This window comes from Corylus avellana, chromosome ca11 (assembly GCF_901000735.1).
Source record: "Corylus avellana chromosome ca11, CavTom2PMs-1.0".
In the NCBI taxonomy this organism is placed as follows: Eukaryota; Viridiplantae; Streptophyta; class Magnoliopsida; order Fagales; family Betulaceae; genus Corylus; species Corylus avellana.
In genome coordinates this window covers 6267905-6280846 of record NC_081551.1, presented here as the reverse complement: position 1 = coordinate 6280846, position 12942 = coordinate 6267905, and the positions used below count along the sequence as shown (strand labels likewise).

Here is a 12942-nt window from a genome sequence, read left to right as displayed (position 1 = left end):
ACAAAAAAAAATTGGAGAATCCTCCCTCTATCGGCACTCGAAAGGGAGAAAAACTCATTGGAGGGGGGAAGAGACGCTCTCTAAAAGGCAATTGATACCTTCTTCTTTTATTTTTTATTTTTAATTTTTAATTATTATTATTATTATTATTTTGCAGTTTGCTTTTATTTTCTTGATGACGGGAAACCTCAACAAGACAGGGCCCTTTAGACCCACTCCTGCAGAGTAAATCACGAACCAATTTGCTTTTTATAATAACAATAAAAAGTTTTGAGATAAAAGCAAAGCTGGCACAGCCCCTTTCTGTGCACCTTTTGAAGATAAGCACCAATATACCAACATTAATAGGTTGAAGAAGTCAGGGAAGAGAAGAATACTTGAAAGTGAAGAGAAAAATATAAAGTCAATATATGAACTCCCAAAAATGAGGCGAAATGAGTAATGCTTGATACTATATTTTTGTCTCACAAAAAAAAATAAAAGTTAATAAACTACTACGTCAGAATTGTGAGATAATTGCAGAATAAAAATGTGTTATATAAAATTACTCTTGTGAATTACCTCAAGGTTGAAGTAGTATGCACTGTGCCTCCAAGTAGAATAGTGAGATATAATTTGCGAAAAAAAAAAAAAAAAACCTTTTAGGATATTGTATTCGACGAACCAAACCTGGTAAAAGGGAAGAATGAATGGTTTTTCATGCAACATATAGGAAGGAGGGAAGAATGATGACAACACGACTGCTGAATTATGTAAGTAAATGGTAGCCTGGAAGAGAATGCCTTGTGGGCATTTGAAACAGCTTTAGGATCTTTTCTTATGGATAATATGGAAGTCATGGATATGGATACAATGATAAAGGTATAAAATCCTTCTATATAATATAATTGTCATAATTCCTAACCATAAATTTGGATTGAAGGCAAAACATACCTCTTTGCAGTGCCAATGATCTCGGATTGTACCTCTAAGCTTAAATCAAAATTCCCATGACAATAATAAATCTGCAATAATGCATGTATGATATGGATTATCACCATCTATTTCTAATACAAAAATTTCTCAATATCCCAAAATCCCACTTTTCTAACATTCAATTTGAAGACCCAGGAAGAATGCATCATAGAACCCTTCAGCCCTGCATCTTTGGCTCACCTGATTTCTTCAGGCTACCCAATATTCCATCAATCAGCTTGTTCTTGTTGGTCTCAACTTGGTCAGAAACAAAAGAATAGCTCTTTTGAGGTCTTTGCTTCCGTACATTGTTTCCCATATTAGTATCATCACTGTTGGTTCCAACTGCTGATGAACCAGATGGATTCGAACCATTTGTTGAATCAACATTGTCTGACTGGTTCTTTCTATTGTCACCTTCCTTAGTGCTGTACCATGAATCAAGGATTTGCAGTAGTGAGCTATCTTCCTCGTTTACTCTCTTTGCATGCCCTTCTGGTCCAGTTAATGTAGAGGTGTCCCCTTCCGAATCAGTAAACTCATCATCTGAGACCGAAGGTTCATAATCAGGGTATTTTGGCCTCTCCGTTTGTTCTATAGCTTTCCTCCTTGATACAGATTCCATTTCATTTCTTGAAGAACCTGTGTTAGAGACAGGCCCCAATTCTTCCCATTGAGAGTCGGAATCATCATCCTTCTTTGCCATGTCAGACAATTCACTATCTGAATTAGCAACTGAATGACCAGCACTATTTTCTTGACCATCAGGAACTGTAACTCCAAGGCGGGAACTATTCGAGGCTTTACCAGACGGAAACATATAGGTGGAATCTACTTTCACCCCAGGCATTATCTGTAACAAGCATACCAACTTTTGGTAGCCAAGCTTTTGTAAATCAAGAGTATAGCCATACCTCTCAAGGAACAGTTTTCTGAAGGAGCCCATATTATACCCATTCGGATAATGCTTTACTATCTCATTCACAAGCTTCTGACAATCGGCTAATATATCACTTCTAGATCTGACAGAAGGGTTCTTGTTAATGACAGGTGGAGAAACTCCAGTATGGGGAATATTTTTATACTTTTTTTCTCCACCGTGTTCTCGTGACGCTGATTTTTTGTCCAAGAAGATAGAGCTTAACCCATTTGATCCATGAGATTGACCCACAGAGCTCTTTTTAACGTTCCAAGTGAGTTTGAAAGGTGACGTCTGAGAGGGGCATTCTTCCACCCATTTCATCTCTGATATTAACAAATCCACCAAGTGGAGGAGGTCACCTTCACTTAAAGATCTAAGAGCCGGAGGCCCGTCCCTTTGCAGATTTTCTGCCATCTGTTCCCTGACAAAAATCACATGTAGCAGAATTATATTAAGTATGTTTCTGATTGCAACTGTTAAATTAGATGCAAGAAAATCACCAAGTTTTAAAAGGTTATTATAAGACAGAAATAAAGGCATCAACAAGGTTGGAGAGCCTCTAGGTTCGATGATACTATTGACCAAAAAAGTCTAAACATCAATTTCAGACTTAACATCAATCACTTAAGATCTGTATTTAAATCATTATGAAATAAGAACTACACCAAAAGTTGCACAACTTTTATTGTAGAAAAGCAAAAAGGCTAGAAAATGATAAACAAAAACCCTCCTACCATATCATTATTTGTATCTTCATATATTTTATAATGTTGTTTCTTGGGCAGGAGCTGTAAATCTTTGGTGAAATTTCATTCCATCTAATGCACTTCAACTCAAAACTATACTGAATGATACATATCAAGATTTTAAAAAGTGTCTCCTCACTATAAATTATGATGATCACAACAAAGAAAAAAAAACTACTTCAAGAAAAGATCCTGCTAGTTTCCAAACACTTACTTTTTTCCATAAAAAAATAGAAATGCTAGACCATAAAAAGTTATTGCTAATAATTCCCAGCAAAGGGACCAAGTATCAGATATGTTTGGTCACTATATGCAGTATAGTTTGAGATATTTCATTTCTTTTTCACTTTCAAAGTTGATATTAAGTCAATGATAAGAAAATGACCAATCGAACCAAGTATTTTTAAAATGCACGAGCAGAAGCTGGGTAAAAGGGTATCATCAGCATCATGAGGAAGAAAAATGCATAAATCAAAGAAAATCAAGTAAATACTTATAAAAAAAAAAAAGAAAATTAAGTAAATGCATAAAACCTGGTCCTTGACTGGGAGACAATAACTGAACCATTGGGTGTATCCATAAAAGATTCCATCTCATTCCAAAAAGAATCCTTGGAGAATAACTCATGCTTTCCAGATCGACTAATTATCTGGTCCAGTTTTTCTCTGGATTGATCACTCAATACCTCAGACTTTGGGTCACTTCTCCAAAATTTACACCAATTTACAATCCCGTTGAAGAAACCAGGATTTGTTCTCGATTTATCACCAGATGCTTCAGAACCTGTAGCAGTTTTGCTGTCCATAGCTGACTCATTACTGGCAGAAGAATATGGCACCTGACATATTGGATTAGCATCCTGAATTGTTGATGTTGCAGATTTGTCCTCGACTTTTGCCATTTTTGAGCTGTTAACAGAAGTAGAACAGTATTCAGCAGTGTCTTTACTTTTTTCCTCAGAACTAACACCAGAAGTACCAGAACATATTTCTGGAATGCTTTGACTTTTATTCTTGAAACCACCATCGCTATTGCCAAAACATTTTCTCCAAACTCTCTTGAAAAAGCCCACTTCAGATGCAGAATCTTGCTCCACCACCGGAGGCAAATGATCCTCACTCACCTGTTCAACAACCTTCTCGTCAGGTGGAGAATGCTGTTGCAGCTCCTCAACATCTATTTCAGGAGATGGACGCATGATTTCTCATCCACAGGTCCTGTAATAGATCTGCCAAGAGGAGAATGTTCTTGAATCTTTTTAAGAGGCTCCTTCACATTTGATACAGAGGATGGAGGCAATGATGACTTCCCGTTTACAGCTCCGGCAATAGATATCACCTCACCATTTGTCTTTGAAGTTGCAGAGGGGTCCCGAACTCCATTATTACTAGCATGTCCAGTAGACACAACTGGATTGCACTCAAATGGTTCAGGAGTTTTAGGGGTGACACTATGTACAAGAAACTGACCATCAGCTTCAAATTGAAGTTTTAAAATGTGTGGCATTGATTGAAGAAAGCGTGAAAACTTTTTATATCCATACAAGTCTTTGTCTATACTTACATTACTTTTTCCCAACTCTGAACGAAGATCTGTAATGGATATTCCTTTGGGGTGACTATTCAATATATGACGAATAAGCTTCATCAGTACTTTTGGAACAGAACGAGGCTTAGAATCTGAACTAGGTTCAGGCAAGTCCTCAGCCCGAGAAAATGTTGGTTGCTCAGTAACCAAGAAGGGATCTTCTAGAGGCACCTTAGAGTGGCCATACCAAGAACCATAGGGACCATCTGGGGGTTGGTTAAAATGCTTCCCAGTAAGATTTTCCCCTCTAATCAAAGCATGCCAATGCCACATGATGCTTGCAGCACTACAGAGAACACCAGGAGCACTTTCAGGACTTGCAAGCAATATGTTGTAGTTGTTCATTCTTAACCTGTGTAAAATGCTAGCAAAGTCCCTGTCACCAGAAATTAAAAAGAGATGGGCTGGTGGAGGATTTCGAGAAACCCAATACATAAGATCTACAAGAAGAGACCTATCAGCACTGTTCTTTCCACCTACACCCATGTATACAAAGATATACATAAGATGTTAAATTGAACTGAAGACAATGCATAGATAACAATATATCACCTGCTCGTCCACTGAAAGATGCACATAAAACAATAAAAATGAACTGAGAGAAAAGATTTGGAAACAAACACAATATTAGTTAATTCCCATTTTCATAGCCGAGAGTAAAGTATTAAGACTTCATATTTGATGCTGAATTTTATGGTACAAACAACTATAAATTCAAAAAATTTTATAAGGTGTAAGGAAAACTTAATAATCTGAATTGATACAGGCTTTTCTAATATTTTACCCAAAGAAAATAATATATAATTTCACAGTTTCAAATATATCATACAACCATATTTCATAATAAGTGATGGATCAAATACAATTTAGATTTCAAGTTCCAACTTACAATATGATGTTTGCAACTATTCTTGTTCATGGAAATTTTCCATGTCCCTAACGGATATAGAGAAAATTAAAGAAAATGTAAAGTTAATTTAATTTGATTTTTGGGAGAGATTTAGACAACCAACGACATTAGCAACAAGTTCGTCAAAGAAATGAAAAACAATTTGAGCAACATTATGCTTTCTTTGGATCTAGTTATACTTTCAAAAGTTAGTATTATGCTTGTTTGGATATGCGTTTGAGAGGCCTTAAAATGCGTTTAACACTTAAAAAGTCTGTTTGAAAAAAAAAAAAAAGTATCCGTTTGGTAAAAAAAATTGAAAGCGCTTTTAAGGGTGCAAAAAGCCTAAAAATGGCCAAAACGTACTTTTGGCAAAAGCTTAAAAATGAATATTTTGCTAAAAAGTGTTTTTTTTTACTTAAAAGCTTTATTTTTCAAATACAATCTCAAACATGCTCATAATCATAATCTCTTGAGAAGAAAACAAAGTTAGGAAGTGACTTTTCTGAAAAATTACCAAAAACAATTCAGTGGTGCAAGTATTATACATTTTAAGATATAGGCAAAAAGAGAGATACAAACTCTACATGTTATTTTTTTCCAAAAACATCGGACTTTTTCCAGCAAGTATTTTTCAAAGAAAAACATATCATATACTCCCACCGTCCTAATTTAAATTGCTTGCTCCCCTTTTAAGAAATTTTGATATAAATGCATGCCTTCCAAAAGTGAAAAGATATACATTGAGATTTTCCTAAATTACCTCATCATTTAAAAAAAACATGAAACCAAGATTCTCATTAAAAGGCATGCTCACCTCTAATACAAAATCAAGGACATTTTGGGAAGTTACTTAGAATTTCTACTTTTCATCATTAATCATGCCATTTAGAATCAAGAGATTTATTTAAGGACGAAGGGCATAGTAATTGAATGTGTATTCAGAATAAATTATAAGCAACGGCAGAGATTACAAGATTGTACTGAATTTTTGCACAGACAATCTGAATACATTCCATCAAATTGTCGGCCTTAATCTTTAAATTAAGCTACTCACATCATATAAAAGTGGCTACCTGTTTTCATCCTTTTCTTCCTAACTGCTGTTAAGGGTATTAGCAACCAGAAGGAATGAAACATGATTATAATTCTTCCTCCTTTTCACCTCAAACGGCGTCTCCTTGCTGCTTCTATTGCATAATATCTACAATATCTAAAATCTAGACAGGTAGATTGACTAACAATGACATACTGTCAACCTGCAATTTAAGATCTACGTATCTATTACAGGTTTTTGGTCTCTTTGACCTTGGCAGCGAGAGAGAGACAACCCACAGCAGCTAGTTGGGTCATCCATGGTTTCACTCACTGACATTGGAAGCAGAATAGGAACCTATCGAGGTAGTTGACAGCAAGAACCTCTTGGCGAGCCCTAGCTAAATATGGATCGGTCTCAATGTTTCCATAGAGTTCATTTTGCTGTTCTTTTGAGAATAGAGATATTAGCTCCCCAACATCCCAGAATAGGTCTTGTTTCAGAAAGACTGGAAAAGGGTTCGGCTTATGTGTATTGCGGTAATAGTTGTCTTCCACTTCATATTCTTGTGAATAGTCCTCTGTAGCTTCTTCCTCCCAGTGCTCTTCGGAGCAACAAAGAGCACACAATTTTGAGTGATGATTTTTGTAGGGATTTTTCAGGTAATGGTATTTTGTGAACAAAGTTTGGGTTGTTGGCAAGAATATAATAAAAAAAAATATTTAAAAGAACGTAGAGAAAAGAATAGAGAATATGTTATAGAGTGTGTAAAGAAAAAACAGTAGCTAAAGTAGAGATTTGTACTTTTTGATTAGGTATTTTACATAATGCCGCTGGAGATGCTCTTACCTTAACTGTGTTTGTGTGTTTTTGTTTTATATATTTGCATCATTAATACCCTTTCTGTTGCTGTCTTGCCTAGGGATGGCAGATTCCAGCAGACACCTTGGGGCACCAGTCTCATAATTTTTGTTCTTGACAAAATAATCATCCTCCCAAATAAGTACTATTGGCTATTGAAATTTTCAAAGGGCATGTCTAAGTCCCTGGAAACTGGGAACATTAGAATACAATAGTAAGAGTTAATCATAGGTGGTAGGCTGTTCAATAAAGTCTTTAGTGTTTATATATATATATATATATATATATATACTATTTTTTACCATTATAATACTGTAAAGATAGTACAAAATGATTTTCCACATCTGTCAAAAAGGTCAGGAAGTAAGTCTAAAAAGAAATTTTTTTTCCACTTTTATCAACTCAAAAAAATTTAGCCAAAAATACTTACTACAATCTAAGAGAAAAGTGTAAACCTGCGAACCAAGCCACAACATAAGGAAAGAAGAAACATTCAAGTTTTAATACATAAATGCTTCAATTTGACTCTTCATACGAAAATTCACCTCAAAGCATAAACTTTATGAGTGTTTAAAAAAATGTGTCAACTAGGTACAGATCATCCACTAAATTAAGAAAAATAAACCATCTTAAGATTCCACTTGACAAGACCAAGAAATTAAATAGAGGTTCAAAATGGAAAGAGACCACAAAAAAAAAAAAAACCTTTAGTCCTCCTAAAACCTTTAATATGAAACAAAGGCTAAATTGGTGTTTGAAAAGCATAAACATGCTAAACTTCAAAAAGAAAATGTGGGCTCCTTTTTTAGTAAAAACTATTAATTCAGGAAAAATTGATGGTAAGACTAGAAATGTTACATTTACTGTATTAATGTTGTAATTTGTATTCCTATCTATATATGAAAAATACCATTACAGTTTTATGAAGATTATTGACACAAATAAGTGCATATGCATTTGAGAAATCACAGCCACTCTGCCTTACAAACAAACTTAAAATATTAACCATCAAAACTCAATCTCATGGTAGAAGGGCTCAACAAGAAAAGCACCACAAAAAGCCTAAAGCACCAACCAAAATATATCATTTAAAAATAAATAAAAAAAATCACCTCAGCCACCTAATTCCTTAAAATTGAATCTTGTACGCAATACTTGGTTTCAATATACCCACTTTTCTCTTTTTTGGTGATTATGATTTCCCACTTTCTCCACCACCATACATACGAGTATGTGTATGGCTATTTCATTTCAACAATATCAGCCAAAAATCCTAATTTAATTACTCTACAAATACTTTAAGCCAATCATTCACTGATTCACAGAAAATCATACTTCATTTCAGCGTTTCTCTTCTTCAATATAATAATTAATAACTTCATGGTGTGAGCCGTTTAATTGACAAAATTTCAAGATTATTCCAGACAATTCAAATCAATTACTTTTAAAAATAACATTTCAAAAATCAATATTCTCAATCACTCCCAATACAAAATATTCAAAAGAATTCAATCCACCACAGAATTCCATGAAACGAAGTACTAACCGTGAGGAATGTGAGAGAGATTGATCCCGGTTGATGACAGCGCCTCCTGGTTCGCCCTCGAGAGCTGCAAAACGTCCCCAAAAGCCGTGATCGTAACGGGACCCTTAATCCCATTGGCTCTGACCGCCGCGGTTACCAAGTGCGCGACCTTAAAGACGTTGGTGCCGACCGGCAAACCGCAATTCTCGAAGTCCCACCACACGGAAACCCTCACACTCCGGGACTCCTCGTCGTAGCGTCTAGACGAGTGCACAGAATGGGATGAGTGATGCGAAGAGGTTGAGAAATGAAAGATTTGGAGAAATGTAGGAGAAGATAATGAAGAAGAAGAAGAAGAAGAGGAGGAGCCGTAGAGAAGGAGGGTTCTTGGAGAGAGTGGGGGTCTCATGGTGGTGGGAGAGATGGGAATGAGGGTTACGGCTAGGAAATGGGGTTTTACGGGTGGGAAGGGAAATGGGTTTTGTCATTTCATGGTGGTTTTCAGAGATTTGAGGAGGGATTGCAGTGCAGGCTGGCGGATTGTGTGAGACTGTGAGAGGGTTTATGGGAGGAAGAAGAGTGAGGTCTGCTAAAACCCTAGAGCACGTGAGATGCACGTGCGCTCTGTGTAAATTTTAGGTCCTTTTGGGCCGAGCCTTTAGGTTAAATTTTAGATTTTTTTTTTAAGAGCCCCGCCTAATTTACAAATCACTTTATTTAAAAAATAATTTATAGGTCCCTAGGGTAGGCCAAAATAACATTTTACTCCCTAAACTCATTTTCCGTTAACAAAAACTGTTACATTGCTACATCACACCCAATAAAAATAAGACACGTGTTTTTTTTTATTTATGCTTTTAAAAAATGACAAATAAGTTTTTTCACGTCATTTTGAGGCTCCAACACACACACCACGTCAAATTAAATAAATCTAATCTCTCTATCTTCCTTGTGCCGCCGTCGTCTTCATCTTCCCTAATGATTCTTGCCGTCGTTTTCATCTGCGTTTTCCATTAAGACTTACATCCACACATGAATATTCCTATAAGCACAAACACCATCTTACACATGCACAGTAAGGGACAAAAAACAAACCCGCAAAGAGAAAGAACAATTGCATATCTAAAGAGATCACTTTTAAAATGAACTCTGGGTTTGCTTTTTAAAGCCACCATCTTCCAACATCTATTTAACACAAACCAGAAAGCACTTGCCATAGAACAAAAACAAAAAAAAAAACTAGACATACACAGAGTGAGAGATTGTTTGCATAGAAAGCACTACCAAAAAACGCAGATACCCAAATCTCAGACACAGATGACGACGACGGCGGCACAGGGGATATAGAGGGATTATGTTTATTTAATTTGACGTGGAGTGTGTGTTAGAACCTCACAATGACGTGGAGAAACTTATTTGTCATTTTTTAAAAGCATAAATAAAAAAGAACATGTGTCTTATTTTTATTGGGTGTGATGTGGCAATATAACGGTTTCCGTTAAGTCATTTAATGAAAAATGAGTTCAGGAAGTAAAATGTTATTTTGGACTACCCTAGGGACCTATAAATTATTTTTTAAATCACAAGAAATGATTTGTAAATTAGGCCAACCACAGGGACCAATTTTGCATTTATCCATTTTTTTTAATAATAATTGATTTAAAGATTGATTGAGATTTGTGACTGCCACGTTAATATTATGAAATAAAAATGTAATATATTAATTAAAATATTGATTTGGACTGTCATGTCAATATTATGGAATAAAAAGTGATATGTAACATTACTCTTTTATGAATAATACTACTTACCGACCATTAGATTTTAATTTTTTTTTTTTAATGTTTTTTTTACACAATGATCCACCGAGGGTTGATTACAACTTCCATGTACACATTGTAGAATAAAATTGTGGTACGTGTCATTAGAGCACTCCTTGCATCTTCACCAAAACCATTTTTTAGTTATTTTGGTGAGGCAATTTAATCAAAATGGCCTAAATGTCCACTTTTCAACCTCACCACTTTAACCAAAAAAAAGTAGTAAGGTGAAAAGTACTCACCAAATTTAAAAAGTACTATTCACTCACCTATTAATTAAACAAATATAATTTTTCTCAATCCTCCCTTTTTGTTTTTCGTTTCTCTCTCATTTTTTTTCTTTTTCTTTCCCTTTTCTTTCCAGCATCTCTCCCTTCTTTTTTTCTTTTCTATCAACATTTGGCGCCATTTATGAGCGCCATTTCTCTCCGCCATTTCAACCCTTTAGTTCGAGTCTCGCTATTACCGTCCATCGAGTTCCACATCGTCATCGTCCGTGGTGTCCTACGCCGTCAACTCTCTTTGGTTTCGATTTGGGTAAGGATTTCCATGTTCTTCATTTTGGGTTTGGATTCTATGTTTGTGTTTAGATATTGTTAAAAATTAAAATTGTTTGTGTTTAGTGAAAGAGAATAAGGAAAAACTTGCTTTTGGGCAGAATAGTCTCTGCTGCTTTCTTATTGAGATTAAATAGAGAAAAGTTACAATTGTAGTTGATCACATCAAGCTAACAAGCTAATCTTAATGTGATAAGATAATAAACTAAGATGGTTAATACAAAAGGGAGATTAATTACAAAAGAGAATTATTCACAAGAGGTTTTGTAGAATTGCTCTGTTTGCATTTAATAATAATACCATAAGTAAGAGTTTCTGTAGAATTAGATAACTCGTAGCCTTTTTGGTTCCGAGGAGCAACTAGAGAGGCTCGTCCACAACCTCGTCCAGACTGGATGGCAGACGAGAGCAACCAGAGAGGCTCGTCCACAATCTCGTCCAAACAAGATTGGAGACGAGAGGATCACTGTGTTGGAAATAATTTTGGATGGTGCACAAATTCTCATTGATATAAAATAATCAAAATATGAATATTAACAATAAAATAAATAAAATACAAAAGATGAAAATAAAGTATGGAAAGATCTCACAATACTATAGAATCATGCAAGAGCATTGTCCTTAAAGGTTGATTCGTGCCTCCCGGAGTGTATAACTCGGTGCGATCAGATCCTTTAACACGCAACCTCCCAGGATTAGACTATAGCATCTACCTTCGTTAAGGACGCACTTTCAATAACGAAGACTAGTAGAACAACCCTTTTATCAAAATAGATGGGGAACTTAAAAATAAAGGGATAATGACATAACATTATAACATATAGTTTTATAGCTTGAAATATATTTTTCTGAATGTGTTTGACAACACCGTATATTTCTCACAAAATGTGATCTTATATATAGACATAAGTACTGGAAAGCTTTTTTAATATCATAAAGAAGTTCTAATGACCAAACGGTCATAACGGTAAAAAAGCTACAACTATAAAACTTGGTTCTCAAAATCCCATAAAAGCTTGATAACTCCAAAGGTCATAAACGGTAAAAAAATAAATGGGTTAATGACCAAATGATCATAACGTCAAAACTTGAAAACATTTGTTAATGCTTCAAATGATTTCCATAAAAGCTTGGCAATTAATTCCAACGGTCAAAACCGTAAAACTGAATAAAAACTCATAAATAATATCAAATCATAAAATGTTTTCAAACAAATGTTTGTAACATATATTACAACACACTGGAGGTTACAGAGAGGCTCGTTTGCAATCCCGTCTAGACGAGATTGCAGACGTGCCATATGCTGCTGATTGACTTAGCATTTCTGTTATGTAATGTTATAATGCTATTTCTTAACATTTAGATGCTGTTAACCCACACAATTAATAGAAATACCAAAACTGCTAGATCGAGCTTTCTTATTCCCACTGGAAGATGGAAGATTCAATGCAGGCTCATCCATGGCGGGCGTTGGGTTTAGCGTTGTAAACATGTGTTTTAGCCAAATAGAGGCTGTGAATGGGTTTGTGGGTTTTGATTGGAATTGGGATTGGAGCGGACAGTGGGGGTTTGGTGGATTGGAGGGAGACGGGGGTGTGTTAGAGAAAGAAAATGAAGAAATAGAAAGAGAAATATGACAAATATTCTTAAAATAGACTATTAAGAAAATACAAACATTTAAAAATATAAAAGTTAGAGAAAAAATAAACAAATCTTTAAAAAATAATATTTAAATAAAACAATGAAAGTGGATTGTTAAAGTAATATAGCTGTGGTGGGTGCTCTAAAAAGGTGGGTTGTTAAAATAACTAAAAGTGTACTTTTGATTATTTTGGTGAGTCTGATAGAAATGTTCTTACTCTTTTTCTTTTGCAGAACTACTTTTTTTTTTTTTTTTTTTCTTTTAATTTATTTTATTTTATTTTATTTTATTTTTAGAACTACTATTTAAGGTGAATGCCTCTCTTTCAACTTTGCCTCGGAGAAAAAAAAAAAAAACTTGGGTTTAGGTTATATTTGCTTTAACGTAAAATATTGTTTTAAAA

At 34.9% G+C, this 12942-nt stretch overlaps 1 protein-coding gene and 1 pseudogene across 1 annotated transcript in view; one reads left to right on the top strand and one right to left on the bottom strand.

Annotated features, from left to right (window-relative positions):
* The window catches only part of LOC132165342 (probable cinnamyl alcohol dehydrogenase 9), a 58342-nt gene that overhangs the window by 17736 nt on the left and 27664 nt on the right, over positions 1–12942 (top strand). The gene's annotated exons all lie outside the window — the stretch shown is intronic.
* On the bottom strand, positions 861–9094 carry LOC132164917 (uncharacterized; annotated as a pseudogene).